This window comes from Tachypleus tridentatus, chromosome 3 (assembly GCF_004210375.1).
Source record: "Tachypleus tridentatus isolate NWPU-2018 chromosome 3, ASM421037v1, whole genome shotgun sequence".
NCBI lineage: Eukaryota > Metazoa > Arthropoda > Merostomata > Xiphosura > Limulidae > Tachypleus > Tachypleus tridentatus.
This window is the reverse complement of record NC_134827.1, coordinates 5,879,069-5,894,090: the sequence shown is the minus strand read 5'-3', so window position 1 is coordinate 5,894,090 and position 15,022 is coordinate 5,879,069. Positions and strand designations below refer to the sequence as shown.

General features: G+C 32.4%; 1 protein-coding gene across 16 annotated transcripts in view; it reads left to right on the top strand.

Annotated features, from left to right (window-relative positions):
• Positions 1–15,022, top strand: part of LOC143246261 (protein FAM117B-like) — a 212,070-nt gene that overhangs the window by 14,204 nt on the left and 182,844 nt on the right. The window lies entirely within an intron of this gene.

Genomic DNA, 15,022 nt, shown 5'->3' with positions numbered 1-15,022 from the left:
GAATCACGAAAGTAGAAACAAAAGTAATATTAAAAAACAATTAAGGCTAAAACCAAACATTAGAGATAGCTTTTAAGGTGGTTTGGTGTGTAACAACAAAAATAATAGCAATATTTCAGTTGCTTTCAATATTGAAAAAAGTAATAATTGGACATCCTAATCTTAATCAGTTGGTTATTTGTATAGTAGCTGATTTAATCAGTGGGTAAAATAATCAAACCAGTAATAGATTTGAAACTAATCTTAGTTGATTATTTTCATGAGAATTGATTTAATCATAATTTTAATCTGTTACTGGAATATGCAAATAACACTAGTAATTGGGAAAAGATTTTTGTTAATCATTCTAACTGAAATTTCATTTAACCAGCTAGTGTATGTAACATTAATCAATGCTATTGCTTCTTATAGGCAATTGACTAAATTGCCAAAATCTAATCTAGACACCCTTGCATAATGAATATAGAAAATGAAAATAGAAAGACTAAGCTTGATAAATAAAACAAAAAAAATAAATTCATAGACATTGTATAGCCTAGTTATAAAAGGATTAATAAGAAATACATAAATGTATTTTTGTTGTATGTGCATGCAATCAGTAGTATATTATGATTTACACAGCTTTATTAAAACTTAGTCAATTTAAGTTGGAAATTTGCTGTTTTGAAATGTGAATTGCTTGCTTGTGCACATTTTGATTGTTGTTTAACATCAGTTTTCATTAGAAAAGTTTGTGCCATTAATTTAATAAAGTGTATTGTGTAAATATTGTATATGATTTAAATAGTAATATAATATTTGCGAGTGTAATTGTTTGAAAATCACAACTTGTTAGAATTTCTAGAATAGATAGTGTATTGTTTTAAAATATTTTAAGCATTGTGAAATGTATAATTTTGGAAAAATGTCAAATTAGATATATTTAAGGACTTATAGAACATACTGTTCTCTGTATTTATAGAAGTGGGGAAATTAAATGTAAAATTTAAAGAAACAGTATTAGTGCTTTCTTTAGTCATGCCAATTACAATGCATATTTATTTAAAAAAAAAAAAAAAGGTTTGTTTTAGTCATGCTTTAATAGCTTGGGAAGTACCTTACTTTACAAGTTAGCTTTCATTTGTGCCAGTAGTTGGTACAAAAGAAAGTACATTTTTAATATGATAGTTGATCATTAACATTATTGATGATAAAATTTGTGAAGTAGTTAAGACATAAAAATGTGCTGTAATTACATTATTGCTCAAAACTAAACCATCTAATTCAGTAAACTGAAACTACACATATTAAAGTTTAATAGTTTAAGTTGCAGTGAGGGGATTTTGTGGCACTCGGGTTGATATAAGTAGTAGTAGCTGATAAATGTATTTATTAGGGTTATAGAAGTAACATAATTTAAAATAAATTAAGCAAGCTAAAAAACATTTCTGGCACATAATGCTTAGTTAGTTATGGCTAATAAGATAGTGTACATTAAATTGTATGACACCAAAATGGAAATTGGGTAATCATTAATTAAATGGAATTCTAAAAATATTATGTTGCAATTAACTATGATTGAATTAGCAGTTAATGAAAGCACGAGATGCATAGAGTTACAAATATATGGATACAAAGAAACCCTTTCTTTGCTGAACTATCCTGTATTCTGATTAATTCAACATGTGGTTTGCTCTAAGGTCATTTAATTTTATGATAGTACATTTATAATTCTAAGAAATAGATGAAGATTCAAGATTGAATTATAAGACTTAAATATACATGACTCGTAATTAAATAGCTTTCATTGTTAATGCCAGTTGGAATAAGATTATGCTTAAATGTGGAGTGACATTCCCTCCATATTTCAGTACAAAACTTGCAAGTTTGATACTGTTTGATAATAATCAATGGATTAAATATTGTTATAATAAGTAGTTTTGTAGTATAGATAGGTTTCAACTTTTTGTTTATATCAATGTACGTGTAAAATTCTATTTCAGCTGGTCAGAAAAGGAAAGTAGCATATCAAGTGCAATTAACTCATTTAAAAAAAGTTTGTTTTTCAATACATGGATAAAATATTTTCTGTGGTAGGTTTATGCAGTTGGAAGAATTATGCAAAACCATTTTTGCAAAAATCACTGATGTAACAGTGGACTTTTCCAAGTTCCAGTTATGTATTAGTTTACACTTACAAGATTTGGGGATTTATGAAACAGACAATGAATGTACTTGTACATCACTCTTGGGAGTAGTGTCTATCTTCCGTAATGTACATATTAGAACAAAACCAAAACTTCTGTACCAGTTTATCATTTCAAGTAAATAAAGTACCATTTTAAGCTAGTAAACTGATACCAATATAACTGAATGGTTGATTTACTTGCAGCTACTGCAGAAATAAAAATATATTCCATGAAATTCTGGTTATGATAGTTGTTTTAATTGTATACTGCTTGTATAATAATGCACTCCTCTATAATTTTGAATTTAAGTATAACTTGACTCAAATTAGTTTTCATAGTCAACCTGTCTGTTTATCTTGGAAAAGTGTTTATTATAAGCCTGTGTTGTCACACACACACACACACACACACACACACACACACACACACGCAGTGCAAGAGAGAGAGAGAGAGAGTCAAAAGGTACTCTTTACTCGACATGAGTGTTATGATTGGTTATTCCCTAAGCTTACATTGATAGGTTATTTTGTTTGTTAGATTTACCAGGCAGAGTTGAGCTGGACAATTAATATTTCTTAATCATTTAATTGTAGGTCATTGAACGGTTCTATTGAAATAATCATTCTTATGAGATAGCTGACAAAACACCATCAGTACTTCTAGGTTGACAGAGAGCAAAACATGTTATGCTCAAAATAAGGTTTGAACACCTAGGACGAGTGAGACAAAAATATAGCCCCTTGTGTAGCTTTGTTTAACAGCAAATTTAATGGCAGTATTTTAGTTACTTAAATATAAAGATTTTAGTGGTTGGAAACCCTAATATCAGTTAGTTGATTATTTCATGACTTGTGATGCTAGTCAGTTAATATGAACAAACTTAAATAAATTAAAAGTAATAATGAAAAATCATAATGGTAATATTTTCATTGCTAGATAGCTAAAAATTATTGAAAAGACTAATATTAATTAGTTGATTTGTTTTTATGACAATCAGTTTAAATGTAATTCTGAAATATTTCATTGCACAGTAACTTTCTTTAGTGTTTTCTTTCAGTTTAACTCTATTTTTGTTGGCACTGTCAGAAGTGATGCAATTTTAAAATTGTTAATCAACTTGAGATTTGCGATAGTTTATAAGGATGGAAATAATGAAAAAAGTTGCATACACTTGAGAGCTATTTGGAAGATTACATTTCTCAGGAATTTTTTGTTTATTTATTTAATATATACAGTATCTTCACTTTCATTGAGTTTTTACCTACTTGGTGGATAACTGAGATCAGGATACCTTATTACTATGTCTGTTTAGATATTTCCTTTATTTCTTCCATATGAATTGAGTCGTCCAGTTCTATGCTCTTTTGAAATTATATTAACTTATGCTGCGAGTTGAGTCACAAGGACTTTTACCTGCCAAGGTCATGGATTTAGTTTGGGTTCCATTATTAAATGAATGACTAGCTTCACCTTGCCTCTTCTTTCAGGAGGGGGCTTCTCTCACACTTGCATTCTCCTGCAGGAGAGTTCTAAGCTTGGCTCGTTTGTCAAATATTCCAAGTCTTTGTCTTTGTGCCTACCTAATATTTGGTACATCTTGGCATGTTCTTCAACTGTTAGCACTGTCAAGCAATGGAATGCCTAAGTTCTAAGAGTTGCATTTCTCATTTACATCCTGTATGAAAGAACAGTTTGCTTTTGGGGACTCTGGCTCTCAAATCATTCATTTTCTTCAGGCGAGGCACATATCTTTCTATATTGAACGTTGGAGGAGCAATCGCACTTTTCTCAGTTCTTGATTATGCATCTCCTGCTTCCTCTTCTCAAGAATGTGTCTTGGTAGCTTGACAATGCCAATATCAAAGTGAGGATCCACTTATTACCCCTACTGGATTTTCTTATTTACTCAGATACTGCCTTGTGGTACTAGGCGTGACTTTGTGCATGTGGGTTCTGGAGAAGTGCTCACTCAACATCAACATACTTAAATTTTTCTCCCCCTTCCATTGAAAACATTGCATTTCATTCCTCTTCTCATGAATCTGTTGGTTGTGATCCACTCTAACAGCTCCACTGTCTTTTCTTGTACCAAATGTCATGGGATACTTCTTCCAGGACTCTTTACTTCAGTACATTGAACTTGCTGTTTTGGGCTTATTTCCATTAGGCTTGTCTTGCTTTACATAAGCCAGGGCCTCTGAACTTGGTGGCAAATATATCCATGAAGTGGACTTCTTGCCCTCGGGGTTTTCTTTGGTATGCTCATAATTGCACATCTCTCTCATCAGTGTGTTTAACCCCAAACTCCTGGTTTCCATTTCCGCATCTTTTGGCATTGGCAGTAGATTCTCTGTCAGGATTGATCTAATATTTTTTTGTATTTTTATCTTTTTCTTTTCCCCCATTTTACCTTTGCAGGAAGTCTTGTTGATACCTCTTAGGTGGAGACAAATCTAGCTTCCTCTGCTTCATCTTGTGTCCTCCACGTCTTCTGCCTTGCTCATGCTTTCTGTTGCTCTTACTACACGCTTATTTCACGAAAAGGTTTTGTTTTTTTATCTTCGTGTGGGATTTGCCCAGACCATTATCTATAAGTCTGGACTTTCCTGTCGTGTAGCCCTTATCACATTCCTGTCATTCTTCAACATTGCCCATCTTTCAATTGAAGTAATAGATTTCTTAATGTTGGCCTATTTGTTGCTGGCCTGGCATAGTCAGGTGATTACGGTTCGAATCCCCTTCCCACCAGAGATGCTCCTCCTTTCAGTCGTGGGACTGTTATAATGTGATTGTCAATCCCACTATTCTTTGGTAAGAGTAGTCTAAAAGTAGTCTTACACTGATAAATTAGGAACAGCTAGCGCAGATAATCCTTGTGCAATTATGCGCGAAATTCAAAAACAAATAATTTGTCCGTCTCTTCTTGTGGGCCATCAGTCTGACCTATCTTTTAACACTTTTCACATGGTTGTTCGATCTTGGATTGCTGGTTATCTGGCAGCTTTATCAACTACATTTTGTTTTTCCTGTTACCTCCAGCTCCTCCCTGTCCGTTCCACTTTGTTTTAATTTTTTTTACGTCTTCGCCAAGTTCCTTGTCTTATTTCCATACCTGACTGGGACGTTAATCTGGCTTTACATGCTTCTTGCTATACGTTCTCAATTTGAGCCGTTGGCTTTGTTTCTTATTTTTTAAAAAACAATTACTCTTTGCCTGTAATTGTGTTCGTTTAGATGTATGTCATCAATGCTTCCACCACTCTTTTAGCATGCTTATTTACTCCTATACCTAGACCAGCCATTTTTTTTCCTGAGACTTTGAATGCTCGGAAAGATGATCGTTTTTCCCCTTTATTCCCCCCCCCCCCCCCCCCCCGTCACCTTTCATCATATGAATCCGGATCGTCTTCTGTGTCTGTTTGAAGCTGTTGAATACCATGCACGTCCCCTTTCAGGATTCTCGTCATCGTTTAATTATTTCTTGAGACCCCTTTTGGATTTAGGACTTCTTGTCCTCTACCCTTACATGATGGGTCTGTTAACTTTTCCATTTGGTGTTTTCTTTCCTTGATATTGATGCTTAACGGCTCTTTCACATTTCGTCGAATCAGATTCGTCACCTGTGTTCACCCTTATTTTTCATTTTCGTCTCTCATTATCTTTATTTGACGATTTCGCTTTCTTTGAGATTTTGACTCCTCCTGGTTTGTTATTCTTTGCTTAAGACATTTAAAGTTTCGAAGTTACAGTAATTAATAACTGACAGAATTATTATGTAGCAACAGTGTTTGTAATGGTATTTTTGTAAAGTGATACTATGATAGTGCGTAATCATCTAAAAAATTGTTTACTTGTTGGTCGTGATAAAATCAATAACATTTGCATTTGTTGACTACTTCAGGGTTTTAATGAAGTTTTTGTACCGAGGTAAAAGATAAACAAAATACCTCAATCTTTTATGCGCAGTAATATGCGAAATATACTTACTGATTATATAAGTAATTTATTATTAATTGATTGGATGAAAGTTTCATTTTAAATAAAGTAATAAGATCAAAGACTATTTTACAAGGAAACTAAGCTACTGACGTATGATTTAAATCAATATGCTCTTATAATTTTAAAATTTACTATAAGTTGGTTAACCGTGGTGGTTTTTAATAAACAACGTTGGATTTTTTATATACCTATTTCTTTGTACTTATTAATATATGAATAGTAATTCAAGACCTAAATAACTACAAAACGTATGAGAGTAAAGACAGGTAAGTCTTGTCATTATAAAACTGTTTTGTTAAAAAAGCTGCTAAACGGTACAAAACTCGTTAAAATATTGGAAGAAGTGTAACAAACCAGTGTCCGTCTCTCTCTCCAGTGGCCCAACGGCACTTCTGAAGGCTTACAACACTAAAAATCGCTTTTCAGTACTCATGGTGGGTACAACACAGATGGCCCTTTCTATAGCTTTACGCTTAACAAAAGACAATCGATCAAAAGTAGGTTGTAGACCAAATCCTTTACGGCAGGTTACTGAAGAGGATATATTCTAAAATTAAACAACACTATTTTAAAACTATATGTTGAAAATGTCATACGAACAATTGAATAGCTAGTGATTGTTTTTAAAGATCATTGTTTTCATTGTCCGTATTAATGCTAGTCTGGTTTGAAGTAGTTAAAGCAGCTAATCTGTCGGCCTTTTTTTATTCTTGTTTTCTGTTTTAAAAGGAAAACTCGTTTCGTTATCTATTACTTGCATCAACTTTTTAATGGTCTGATTGTGTGAACAGTCGAGTAACAGATTTTTGTTTTCTACGAATGATTTCTAGTTGGTTGTCAAAACGATCTCATTTGTAATCTGAGTATTGCATCACATAAATAGATTTAAAATGATTTTTATATCAAATATTAGAACTGTCGATAAACTTCCTGCTTTAATGATAAAATCGTAACTGGTTATAGGGGGGTAAGAAGTTGGCATACCTTTCTGTGACAGGGATCGAATTATCCAATAGGTAGAGAAGGTAATTGCCTTTCTGCATACGGTGTCAAGAGGTCTACAGTCATTAAGTTTTTTAATAGCTATCTCAGATTTTTTAAGTTAATTGTATTTTAAAAGCATTATATTTGGTAGGCTATGCTTATCGTTAGTCAATGCAAAAAACAACAAACGTAATGAGTGCTTGTAGGCCCACAAATGAAGTTGTCTATGGACCCACTGTGAACTTGTGCCTTATTTGACGCTGTTTATTTTCTCCAGTGAAATGAGACGAGTATAGGAACGTATTATACCATAAATTAGCTGAAAAAAGTTTATTTTTTTTAAACACCATTTGTATTTTAGACTTGGAATGAAAATTCATTCAACTGTACGAAGCCAGTTTTTCTGTCTCCTTTAAAGACAGTGGCGTGTGTTTGTAAACACCTTAGTTTGAATGTTCATGTAATTTTATTACCAAATTTTACAATAATTTTGATTTCCCATATAACTTTCAAATTTATTTATTTTTCATCTGTACAGCTTCAGCGAAAGTCGTATCACTCTTAAAGTATAAGGAATAATCACATTGCAGATTTACCTTTCTTGACTATTTAGTGTACCGAAAGCCATGTTTTATTGGAGAAGTGGTGTTGTGGAAATTTATCATAATTGTGGGAAAAAAATGATAATTCTGACGACGTGAGTTTGGTCACGGGGGTTCTTAAACAACATATAGAAGCCTTTTGCATATGAAGTATCTGTGTAAGTAACATTAATAATACAAAGGAGAGCATTGCGAAACATAGGGTTCTTAAACTTCTAAGAGGTTCTGTAACTTTGACCTTGTTGTCTCTTTTAACATTTAGTTGTACTGAAATTAATGCTCACAAGATGTCTATACATACATGTATATCTGAGCTCGTAAACTAGAACTTGTTTTAAGCGCCTAACACTTCAAAGCGTGTGTCAGAATATATGTATATTAACCTCTTGTGATTAGATCTAGATGCTGAAACTACAATGATCAAATCAAAAAAACCCTTAGGAGGGGGAGAAAAGGTCAATTCAGCTTGCGACATAAAGGAACGAAATCAAAATTTGTGTCCAAACTGGTAGCTTCACTTATAGTATCGATAAACTAACTTAACATTTAAGCAAATATTCATCCATTCATTAATTAGCACTAGCCAGGCCGCGTTTTTTGTTTAACTTGGGATATAATGGTGAGTAAACAAAATAGGCAGACTTGCTAACTAATGAATATTTGCCGTAAAAATTCTTATCAGTTCTTATAAGGGTAGATCGGCAACTTTTTTTTCATACCTGAAGTGTGTTTGATCAAATATTGACTTTGTCAATACACAGCAACAAATCGCCGCAAGTAAGAAATATTTCATAGTAACCAACATTAGCTTTAGGATAGCAACTCTATTATTCGAAACAGACCTATACTTTACTGTAACAACCATATTCTTTAATATGGTATATTTTCCTCTAAAACAGTGTTAATAGTTTTATTTATAGCAACGCAATGGAAAGTAGATTAATAATAGTTTCTTGAAATCATCCGCATGCACTCGATACAGCCGTATTAAGCATCATAATTTACGGTACTGTGCAAAAGTGTTAGGACAAAATATTTTATTATTCTACCATCATTTTATGGGACTAATTTTTTCATGTCATTAAAAAATGTAAATTTCAGCACTGTGGTAGTGCTTAACTGATCCCTGTCGACAACTGAATGAGCTAGGGCAAGAATACTTATTTAGAATTCCCATATTCTTGTTCCAAGTGCATGTCTCAAAGGTTCTACTTGAATGAACATGCTGGTCAAATTTAGGATCTGAAATAACTGTCATAGTATCCATGCAGTATCTTAACTGTTGTAACGGATTTACTATTATGTACTAATTTTACTCTTTTGTTTCAGTTTAATATTTATAAATATTTGTAGTTAAATGTGTATTGGGAAAGTTCCGCCTGCCCTCAACATTTGTAAAAGATTCTTGAACCTAAGAATCAACAATATACTATGTATGTAAAATACCAGTATTGTTGCCAGCTGAATCTTCGAGAATCTCGTTTAATGAGTGTAAAAGGTAGTCGTTGCAACGCACAGACAGTTTAATATATTGTTGGGTCGCTACAGTCAGTATACTATAAAAACTCAAACTATAATTGTGATAAACGCTTATTAATCGGGAATTACAGGTATTTGATCAGAAACGTTTATAGAATTTGAACATTACAAACCGTTTAACTTTAGTGAATTAACTTCGAACGTTAGTATTTTTACGAGGACATTGAATATCTTCGTCGATAAAAAGTCAGTTTATAAGCGGTGTGAACCCAGACAAGAATAGACAACTAGCGAGGTTAAGTGAAATGTAACAATATCAACTCAAAATTAATTCGTTCGTCGTAAATTTGGACCGTCGATAAAATATTCAGTTCCAGTCTAGAAATTGTGTAATAATCGTTATTATAAATTGTATTGTTTGTTTATTAAAATATGCTAAAGAAAATTGTATCATTCTTGTTAGCAAATACCAAATCTGATACAGTAACTTCTAAATTCACTTCCCAGTTTCTGGTTATTTGAAATCGTAATATGTAATCTAAATCCGAGACTTGTCCGGGGTAAATTGTAATACTTAACACTATATACAGAAAAAAGTTAGCTTCAACATAATGCCGGTATATGCTATAAGAAATCACTCTACACTTAATTAAACCATTGTAAAAACAGTATTTAACACTATATATTAAGCTTTATTGTCATGCCATCACCCAAAAACCATAAAGAATTGTCAGCAGAGTGTTTTCAAAAAATTTTTGTGATGCAGGTTGGAGACTCCGACAAATTGCTGCAAACCTGAAATGCTCCCCAAACACTGTCAAATACTTTAGATCGTGAGGCCGAGACAGATGAATTTGAAAGTAGGAAAGGAAGAGGCAGGGCACCTAAATTGAATGATACTGATGTCAAGTGTCTTCGTTTATCCAGTTTTCAGAACAGAAGGAAGACTGTTGTTTATTTTATGCTTGAGATCAGTGGCACTGTACCAAATGACGGAAAAATGTCCAGATCTACAGTATCAAGCAGACTTGAAGAGAATGAAATACTTGGCTGTGTATCAGTTAAAAGCAACAATAACAGCAAAAACACATTGACTTTTCAGATTTTGTCAAGAGACTGAAATTTACTAAAGTACAAAACTAGACGGTTGACGATTGAAAATTGTGTTATGGATATTTCATTTCTGATTTATCTTCTATTGTTCTTTGAAAGTAACTTGATCTAATTTTCGATTTTGTTGTGGCATGTTTGCATAGTATTATACGTTAATATCACTAATGTTGAAATGCTCTTAATTGGGAGAATTTCATAGAATTTAACATATTGGTGCTTAAATGTTGCTTATGAATAATAACCCCTCCTTCTGTATGATTCTTTTGAAAACTTGAGTTAGAAACTGCTAACGTAGTGTTTGGTCTAACATAGTTATATATCTGAAAGTGTTTTTTACCCTGCAGTTTTGCTGCTTTAAATCAGTTGTCTTCAAGCGACAAATTAAGAACAGTCCACTTTTACTATTCTCAAGTGAAGCTGTAGTAAAACATTTTAAATCGATAGCTCACGAGACTTGCGTGAGCAAAAAACGTGAACAAATCCGTAAGTTAATGATTTTTTCTGTCAAATGAAGTTTTTGTATTCCGGTGCAAAAAAGACCAATTTTAGTCAAAATTGGTAATTTTATATCCCATATTTGTTAATGGATTGTGTTGAATTTTGATGTGTGAAGTTAAGGTCCAGTAGAACACATCCAGTGAAAATGTGGTAGTTTGGATTGCCATAGTCTGAGTTACAGAAAATGGAAAATCACTAAACGATCACTGCTGTTAATAACATTGTATCCTGCAGATCATTTTGGTCGCACGACACACTACCTTGTGTCTGGATGTTACCTAAAATTTGAAAGGATACTTTTGGTATAAATGATATGCACAAGATTGATAGGGGGTACACATACATTTTTTCATAGAGCTGATTATCCTAATTTTTTGCATGTTTCTTATGGAGGGCTTACACAATTGTGGCTGCTAGTGTTTATATAAAACTATTCTTAAAGACTGCCTAATTTGCAGTAGTATTTTGACACTTGTATAGTATTATAGCTCTTCAATCCAGAGAATACGAAAGATGATGTTTGCATTGGTTCACATTTTTTAGAATACAACTTGTCAAATATTTCAAACATTCAAATAATTAATAAAACTCTGAAACTGCTAATTCAAAAAAAACATTTGTACTCTTTGCTATAATATTGTTTACAATGTACTTGAAATTTCAGTATAATGCAGGATCTAATTCTAGAAAAGTTAATGAAATTCTATATTGTCGGTAAACATTCTTAGAGTAAAAAAAAAAGATGTATATAACGTCATTAGTTATTACTAATAAGTTAGTATAGAAATATGTAAAGTTTTATCCAAAGACCTTAGACAGCAAATTATATGTTGTCATAAAGTAGGAGAAGGACACCGAGATTTCCAAGAAGTTCAACTATCCTAGTTTCCTAGTTTCAATTATTTTTTTATCTGAAATGCATATAATAATTGTTTTGTTTTAGTAATATGTATATACATAGTTATAACATGAGTATTAAAATAAATGAGGCTTCTTGCTAAGGGAATTTTATACGGTAAGAGAAAATGGGTCACTTATCACGTTCTTATTGGAGCCAGCTAGATTCAGATAACTGTCACAGGAGCCTTTTATTATTAGACTGTACAGCTTATTAGACGTTAATTATTTTAAATGAGCGAGCTTCAATGTATAATCTAAGTTACAGCTGAGAAAATATTCAGGAAAAATTCGTAGTGAAATAGGATAACGCTGTGGGGAGAACTTTAACATATTGAAAGCTTATTACATTAAATTTCACTGTATCACCACACTATGTACATGAAAGTAGAAACAGATGTATTAACTTTTAGCATCGTCATATGTCAATGATTATCTAGTCCTTCAAAACTGATACCAAAAGTGAGTTCATTGTACTTCAGTTATCGATATCAAGGAACATTGAAAGTGGATAAAACGGTAGACTTGGTGCTTTGTTGCTACTTTGTTAATATCTTCAGCAGGACAAGTTTTATTTAGGTCTGCACAATGCTTTTTTCTGCAATATACAACTATGTATATCTGATAGTTTGGTTTGATTAAATTGTTCTTTGCTTTTTGATTATTTTACTTAAAATCAATTTCATATTCCCTTTCTTCCAAAAAAGAACTTTCTTGTAAATATTCCACAAGTACGTAGCTTTTCACATCGACCACTACATACACTTTCCCAAGATGTAGATGGGATTTCTACAGTCACTATAACTTTCAGTACATAAATATTCTACCCACTTTCACTTCATTCTCTGTTGTACGTTCATTTCCATCATTCATTTGTTTACTCTTATTTATCTCTTTTTTTCGTTCATTTATTTTAAATTCTCTTGAAAGCGGTGATAGAAGTGGAAATCTCGTATTTCCCATGCTTCCTTCAATGAGAATTAGCCTTTGTTGATGGAACCTGGAAAAGAACAGGCAAGAAATAAGAACATGGTCTAGATTATTCAGTTTATAAGAACAACTAGAAAGAATGGAGGTAATCACCCTAAAAGCTACTTACCTTTGGATAACCTCTGATTTGTTTTGGAAGAATGAAGTGTGATTCATGAGAACCATCACAAGTAGCAATACTGAATCTATAGGTAATTGATCAATTTCCGCGGAGCTTAACGATCAGTTATTAATGAAGAATGATGGCTTTCATTATTGAAACAGCATTATCAAAGGGACAAATCCCTTAAGTCTTAAAGTTGGCCATGGTGATTGATGTAGTAACTGCTCCGAGACAACTCTGCCCAGTCACATTCTTTTACGCTCTTAAATTCTTAGAATTGCTATATGCCTACCATATTTCTTCACTTTTTAGTTAATACCTTAAAGAATATGGTTATAGTGGACGTTCATTATCTGAATAATGTGCTTTTACTCGGATGCAACTGCCTGTATGGTAATCTACTTTGACTTTCACTGTTATTGAATACCAACTTTAATACTACTGATGATGTGGCATAGTGTTTCCTTACAATCTGCTTGTATAAATACCAATCAGTGAAAAATTATAAGATATGGTTGACTTGTGGATATCGAAAAAAGTGTTTTAACTAGCTGTAAAGTTTTGACTGTTAAGGGTCTCTGATGTCATACTGTTTATTATAAGGTTTGTCTAGAATTTTGATTGTATAATTTAAGCAATTTCATAACTGACTGTGAAATTCAACAAAGTGTCATAATGATTACTGAGCATTTTTGATGCTTATTTAGAATTATAATTTGCTTAAACAAGTGTACGTGTTTAGAGATCACTGAAGATGACTCTTCGTTTACGGCTAGACGGTATTACGACATTAAAATCTTACGAGGTTGGTATATTTTTTATTAAAAAATAAAACTATGTAACAAGTTTTAAAAGCCATGTGTGGTACTTAAGTCTATAACTTGTGTTAGAACATATTGGGAAAGAAAAGTAGTCATAAATTCGCAACTGAAATATGATTATCATATTTTTATTGTGTAACGATTGTAGTTTTGTTTAAAGCTCGAATATTCAGAAAAAACGATATTTCAAAAAAAAGAAATCTTAACTCATTACCCAAGGGTTTAAGAATTGTATTCATTTTAGGGTCATTCCATGTCAAATCATCCAGATTTTGGAAAATTTTCCAGGTGACCCCCTCAGAATGCCTTAAAAATTCACATGTGCACATCTACCCATAAAATGAAAAATTGCCAGAGATTAGATCAATATCTCTAATAGTTTCTGATTTACAGCCCTGTTTGTTTGTTTTTTTTGTTTTTTTTTGGCAAGTTCATTTTTGGGCAACTTTTGGCTGCTTAAAGCTGCAAGAGTAATATTATGGTGGTAGAAGGCTGAAATTTGCTACCCGGACTGAATTAATCTCGCAGAATTCAAAAATGGTCTCAAACTTAGTTTATCTCTCTCAGGATTTTCATAGTGAGGCTGTAAAATCACCTGAAAACCCAAAATTGTAAAAAACATTGGTTTATTTAATAAGCCATAGCTCTAAGACTTAATATGATACAAAGCTGAATTTTGTTTTCAAATTTTCTATAACATATCAGTTGATAAATCAGCAATTGTTGTAATTAAAAGTCTATTAGAAATCCTGTAAAACAATTTAGTTGCATGCAACTTTTTATGATTTAGCTAAAAATAGCCATACTTCAGGCAACAGTTTGACCATGTCACCAGTTATTCAGTCTTTTCAGATTTTTACCATACATTCTTACATTTCTGAATATGATCTACAAATAAAATCAGGATGGTGTTCAACCTACTTTTTGAGTTATAATTTTTTAAAGTATCCTCTGACTATACGTTTTTTATTTTAAAACAATTCAGTTCAGGTGTGTTATTGTGTGCAAATATATCCATACAATTTTGAAAAAAATTGTGAATTCCATTGAAATATTCTAATCAGCCTTTATCATATTTTCTTACATCTCTGAACATGATCTTCAGTTGAATGCAAATGAATGCAGTCAGGATGATACTATTTCTTGTAAGCAGTGGGCCCATACAGATAGGACAACTCTTGTGTCCCTTGAAGCAACTGGTGACTCATGCAAGCCTTCAATTGCCTATAAGTAATCAAATTGTATCCCTATGTACCACTGGGCAAAGGACCACATTCAGGGCATTCAGTTCTTTCTTGTCAAGCAGGAATCAGTCCTGCAGAACTGTGTAAAGTTTTGATCTACTTGAGCACTATGAAAAATGCAAAA